The following is a 6,726-nucleotide window of genomic DNA, read 5'->3' as shown; positions in this document are numbered from 1 at the left end:
TCAGTGATAGCTTTCAGGTGTTCTTTCGTATCATAATGTGGAATTGGAAAATTCTTTTGTTTTTAACCAAATGGGTCCTTTGCCTTATGGCTTTGGGTTCTGTTTTTTGTGGAATTCCTATGACTAAACCTATGCACCTCTGCATCCACATGCGTCTTTTGTATTTTTTCTTTGACTCCTTTACTTCTGGTTTTCTTTTATTCAGAACATTTCAGTTTTGTTTTATTTCATTTTATGTTATTATTCTTTGGCTGCCTGTTTGTTTTCTATGAAGAGATGGAATACCTGTGGACACAGATGGGATGGAAAGTGGGGAGAAACTGGTAAGAGTCGATAGAGGAGAAACTGTAAGTACAATATTTCATATAGAAAAACATCTATATCTAATTTCAAAAAATGAGAGTATATTTATAATATACACAGCATGGATCTGATCCTCTGTTCAGTGACTGTAGACAGTGAATCTTTATGTTGGCACTTTTAGAAATTGCTTCGCTTACCTGTAAAGTGGAGTGGATGAAAATGTTGTCTTTAGAAGTATAAGCAGGATAAAATTCAGACAATGTGCATCAAAGCATCTTTTTTAAAAATAAGTCTTAACATACAGTAAACTATCATCTTCATAATGAATATATAGTCTGTATATGATAGAAATCAGATATCAACCAAGTACCCATTTTGGAAGAGCTTAGGTTTTCCATTGCTTGCCTTTGAAGGAATTATGAGTTCACAGAGATAAATGTGTGTAGAAAGAAATCGCAGTGCAACTTTGTTCTAAAGATCTTTTCTGGACTGTGCCATTGCTTTGAAATAAACTTCTAAAATATATTCTTGAAGTCATTCAAAACATCTTTCAGTAAGTGACAAAAAGATTTAAGCTGTCTATTTGCAATCTGTACAGAAATGAACCAAGAAAATATAATAACTTCTGAAAAAAATTCACAGGGTTTTTGATGCATATATCCTTCTTAAGCCTCTATTAGAATATAACTCTCTAACCTTTTCCTCATTAAGTCATTCAATTACAAATAGATAAGAGATTAAAGAATCACTTGATTTATAAATACTAAATAAGTAGGGAGGAAGAACCAGGTAGCCATGCCTGTGACTGTAGACATTCTACCTGGCCACCTGTTGAGGACCTGGATGATGTCTGGCACATGTTACCACCAAGGGCTGGCCATCCAGATGTCCATCGTCAATGCTGCAGCCTGAAGCAACTTTAATGTTTCTAGGCCATGCTGCTGCCAGAGGCTATACTGATCAGAGTTGCCTGTGCTGCTACCAAAGGCCATGGTATTGTCCAGATCCTTGCTGCTGCTGAAGGACATGTCTGGGTGCAACGCCCAATTGCAAGCAGGGCCTGTGGTAATGTGGGTAGTCTGAGTTCCACCAAAGGCCATGGGGATCTCTTCTGTAGCCTGAACCCAGGTCAATATCCCTAAGCCATGTTGTCCCAAAGGGCCATATTGCTGTGCATAGCATGTACAGCCACCTGAGACCATGACGATGTCTATAGTCCGAGCAGACATGGATGACCTTGACTCAGTTGATGGCGGTTCTATTTCAGCATGGGGTCATCTTTGTAGTCTGTTCAATCTCTGGAAGTCACGTGGAGGTGTATGATCTATGTTCTAGCTGATCGTGAAGAGCAAAGATGCTATGTTTGCTGTGATATAGATAACTGAAGAAGCACAGTGGAAAGGAATGGCCATGGAAAGCTTCTGTGACAACCATGCCTCAAAACCTCACCTGACACACAGAGCTACAGCCTAGCGAGGAAACCATCAAGGAGAACCCTTAAGAGTGGAACAGAGATGCTGAAGTGTATCTCTCCAAGCAGGGTGTATGGAAGAGGAAGGAATTGAGTCAGTTCTATTTAAGGGGCCGGTCACTTAGAGTTCGACCATGTTTTAGTGAGTAAATAGATGATACAAAGTGGAATTTTTCTCTGTTATTTTTGATTTTTATATCTTTGAGGGAAGGCATACATGTAAGGACTGGGAAGGGATTGTGATGGGGTGCATATCATGAAACTCCCAGAGACTCAGTAAAAGTGGTATGTGGGAAGAAATTAAAGTTAGGCGTTAAAACAAAAGAACAATTGAAATATTAAAGGATATAATTAGAATGTTCTGCAGGTGTTTCCAGCATGCCATGCCACATACACAGGTGTTTAATTTTTTTTTGCATCTATCTCAGATTCTAAGATTCTAATTACTGTTGAATAAGAACAATAATTCGTTATGTGGACATTTTTATATACTCCTCTTTGTTTCCTCACTATATGTTAGCAGTTTTCCCAATAGTAGGTGCTCTAACAGCTTTTCACTCAACCAAATACATTTATGGTACATCTAATATATTATAAGTAATAGTGCTATTCTAAGGATACAGAAAAGAAATTCCACACCGAGCATAATTCTCCTCAGAGTATCACATCATAATCATGACAATGGAACAGAGTCCATCATCACTCACTTAGGCCACTGTGTTAACCCTTATAATTGTATTTGATGACACTTTTCTGATATTACAGACTATTCTCAACCAGGTAGGCAGACTCTAGCAAGAATGCACTGCTCTGTTGGAGACTTCCAGTGGCTTTCCAATTGAACCAGAAGAAAACTATCTTTAAAGAAGTACTTCCTGGCAGGAGCCTGATATAGCTGCCTCCTAAGACACTCTGCCAGATCCCCACAAATTCAGAGGCAGATACAGCCAACAAGTGGACTGAGCGTGGGGACCCCAATTGAGGAGTTAGATAAAGGACCGAAGGAGTTGAAGGGATTTGCAACCCATAGGAAGAACAACAATAACAACCAACCAGACAGTACCAGGGCTAATATACAAAGATATTTCAATCTTTCTTTAGTTTCTTACCACATATCTTTCTCTGCACTTGCCCATGTGGTAGTCAGGAGTACATTTCGGCTTCTCTCCAATTCTGAGGAATGAAGGGAAATGTAAAGAGAAGTAATCCAGTCATGGTTAAGCCTACCCTTTATCCACATTATGTAGCCTTAGAATTTATGACGTCTATAATTCTGGAAGGGTTTTAAACAGTTTAGAGCTTCAGTTTATCACTTATAAAATAAAGCTAAAAATCCTTATTTCACTGTGCTTTCATGGGAAACAACAAGATACCTGTAAACTAATTGGAACTGTGTATAATATAGACACAACTTTTAATAATATGGTTTTATTTACCAAATGCAGGACTATTTGCTTACTGTCTACAATTCAAAGGTGATGATTATTTGTTTTCTTTGTATACTATGAGAATTTACTACAGGAAACACATACATATATACATACATACATACATACATACATACGTGCTAGTGTCTATAGGAATCTAAGTTTTAGAAGTGTTGAGAATATTTTTGTAGGAAATGATTTTGTTGAAGAGAAGCTATGGTTCCATGTGATTAGGCTAAAATAAAATCCAACTCCCATATATTCTTAGGATGTGGGAAAACACATCTTTGAAACAGACCACAGGAAGAGTCAAAACTCACTCAATTCTATCAGCCTTCTCCACGAGCCTGTTTACTTCAGATAAAAGTATGGTGGTGATTGACTCTAAATAGATTGAAATACTTATCACCAGGTGATTTGATTTAAAATTGGATCCTGTGAAAATTTAGGTTATACATTAAGTTTTTCAAGCTCTGTGGTTGATGAGTTAAAGTCAATGCTATTAATCCTCTCAGAAAAATCTTCGTAACTTCTAACAGACCAGGCCAGCCTCTCTAGGCTGCCCTTGAAGGCAACAGTGGGCTCATACTGGGCAACACATTTGAAGCAAACTTTATTTGAAAAGAAGAGTAAAATTGAACTGAAACGCTTTGGTAAAGCAAAGAATACCATCATTTGAGTTAGGAGGCAACATTATGAACAGAAAAAATTTACCAGCCATACATCTGACAAAGGGTTAGCGATTAGAACAATAAAGAACTCAAAAACTAAACACCAATAATAGAAGCTACTCAACTATAAATTGGGGCATAGAACTAGACATAAAATTAAGAAAAATAAAATATCAAAGGACTAAAGAGAGAGAGATAAGCACTTGCTATTGGAGGTAATGTTTATGTTCTTCCCAGCATTCATATTAGAGGAAGAAACATGTGTTTATCTCTCTCTCTCTCTCTCTCTCTCTCTCTCTCTCTCTCTGTGTGTGTGTGTGTGTGTGTGTCATTAGACTAAACAGAATAATTTAATAATATGTAGTATATCCTATATTTACATGTAACAATGCATAATTAAAAATTATCCAATGAAATTGGAAGAAAACAAGAGGTATATGGAAGTAAGAAGTAAAAGGAAAAGGAACAAATTTAATTATGTTATAATCTCAAGAATAAAAGAAATAATTAAAAATATGAATGTTAGCTTTGATCCTTTGTATATGTATAATTAAATGGAAATACACACAGAAGACAAGAAATTAGTATGGGGGCCATGGGTGTTAGTAAGATAAGAGGAATAGAATGTAGGTGTAGGAAGGGGGAAAGGAAAATCATGGAACAAAATGGGTTAAATTAGATAAGACATTGGCAGGCTGCACAGGAAAGAGAGTAGAGCCAATTAACACTAAACTAAAGACCTTTAAAAGGCTATATATAAATTTAGTGTGATAAAAATCTTCCTAAAACATGTACATATTTATATAAGAAAGTAGTGTAATTGGTGTTACCCTACAAAGGGGTCTCTAGGCTAACAATTAAGTATCCTGTGCCAGATATGAGTTACCTCTTTAAAAGTCATCTGTCAGTGGGGTCCCAAAGAACATCCCCTGCAAATAAACATTGTAAGCTGTTGGTATTGCTCTTGGCTACCCTTCAGAGTGTGATACTATGTCTGTTTTACTGAAGATAGAACATAGTTGAGTCATAGAACATAGAGAAATTAAGCTGCTACTAATCTGCAAGCTTCATTCCCACAGGCTTGCATCAGCAGTGCTGAAAAGTTCTATTCGTGCAACCCGAGTGTAAAATAAGTCAATAGTCATACCTAGCTGGGAACCTTGAAAGATACAGTATGTGATAACTGCATTAATGCTAAATGGTACTTTCTGGCTGTTTTTTTTTCTTTACTTTTATTGGACATTTTAAATTTACATTTCAAATGTTACCTCATTTCCCAGTTTCCCATTCATAAATCCCCTATCCCATTCCCTTCCCCCTTCTTCTTTGAGGGTGTTCCCCCACCCATCCACCCACCCATCCACCCACCCATTCCCACCTCCCCACCATGACATCACCCTACACTGGGGGGGGGTCCAATCTTGGCAGAACCAAGGGCTTCTCCTCCCATTGGTGCCCAACAAAGCTATCCTCTGCTACATATGCAGCTAGAGCCATGGGCCTGTCCATGTGTACTCTTTGGATGGTGGTTTAGTCCCTGGGAACTCTGGTTCGTTTATATTGTTGTTCTTATGGGGTTGCAAACCCCTTCAGCTCCTTCAGTCCTTCCTCTAACTTCTCCATTGGGGACCCTGTTCTCAGTTCAATGGTTGGCTGTGAGCATCTGCCTCTGTATTTGACATGCTCTGGTAATGCCTCTCAGGAGACAGCTATATCAAGCTCCTGTCAGCATGTGCTTCCTTGCATCAGCAATATTGTCTGGGTTTGACTAGTTCATAGTACCTGTTCAGGTACTATTAACTGGGCCTAAACCAAATGGCTTGCTAAATTGTAGGCCCTGTGGTGTGAGCATTGCTTGACATCATGAGTCTGCTAAGTGGACATTATAAACTGATCCCTATGTTCTTATCTTTATACACATAGATTAGTGCATCGTTAAATCCTTCAGCAGAGAAACTTCCTTCTGCAATGGATGGTTCATGCAAAGACCTGTAATTGGCCAAAACACAGAGACCAAGAAATTATGGAGTGCTCATCATTAAATGGGGAATTTATATCACACCTTCTCCTACCAAGGCTAAGGGATCATCACGTAAACAGAAGCAGAAACATTGGAAGTGGCTGGTATCTGCAGAACAGTGTTTGCAGGACATTATAGGAAATCATTTGAATTGCTTACAGAAATTGTGATTTAAAAGGCCTTAAGAATCAAGCAAATCAATATTCAATGGGTGCAAGAGGGGTTCCACCTTAGCTGATCAATGTGTCAATTGATGAGTTCTGGGCAAAGAAGAGTCAGCTTCCTTAAGGCATGTAACTCCTCAAGAGGCTGGACAAACTCCAGTACACAGTCCTAAGTACTCAAGCATGTAAGGTAGCAGGGAGTAGACTAAATGAGTTTACAAATAGATTGTATGAACCTGAAAAGGACAATGACTGGTATAAAAGAAATTGGAGATGAGGGAAATGGGGTAAATCTGTTGAAAACACTTGTAAGTGTATACAATTGTCAAACAATTAAAACATCATTAGAATTCGACTGAGCTGCATCAAGATGGATTAGAAAGGGGCTTAAAGCAGACTGTAGGGGATAGCAATGGAGATGATTCCCATTCACAGGTAAAGGACTTCTGCCTAAAAATTGATGTGAAAATCAATTAACCCATAGGAAAGGGATGTGTATTGTTTATGGACACATGTAAACCAGCAATAGAAATTATATTTCTCTGTAATAGGTCTTGAGGTCAAGGGTGGTGATTCCCCAAGAAGTTCTTTTATTGTTGAGAATAATTTTCGCTATTATGGGTTTTTGTTATTTCAAATGAATTTGCAAATTTCTCTTTATAACTCTATG

This window comes from Rattus norvegicus, chromosome 18 (genome assembly GCF_036323735.1).
Source record: "Rattus norvegicus strain BN/NHsdMcwi chromosome 18, GRCr8, whole genome shotgun sequence".
NCBI classification, from domain to species: Eukaryota; Metazoa; Chordata; class Mammalia; order Rodentia; family Muridae; genus Rattus; species Rattus norvegicus.
This window is presented reverse-complemented; position numbering follows the sequence as displayed.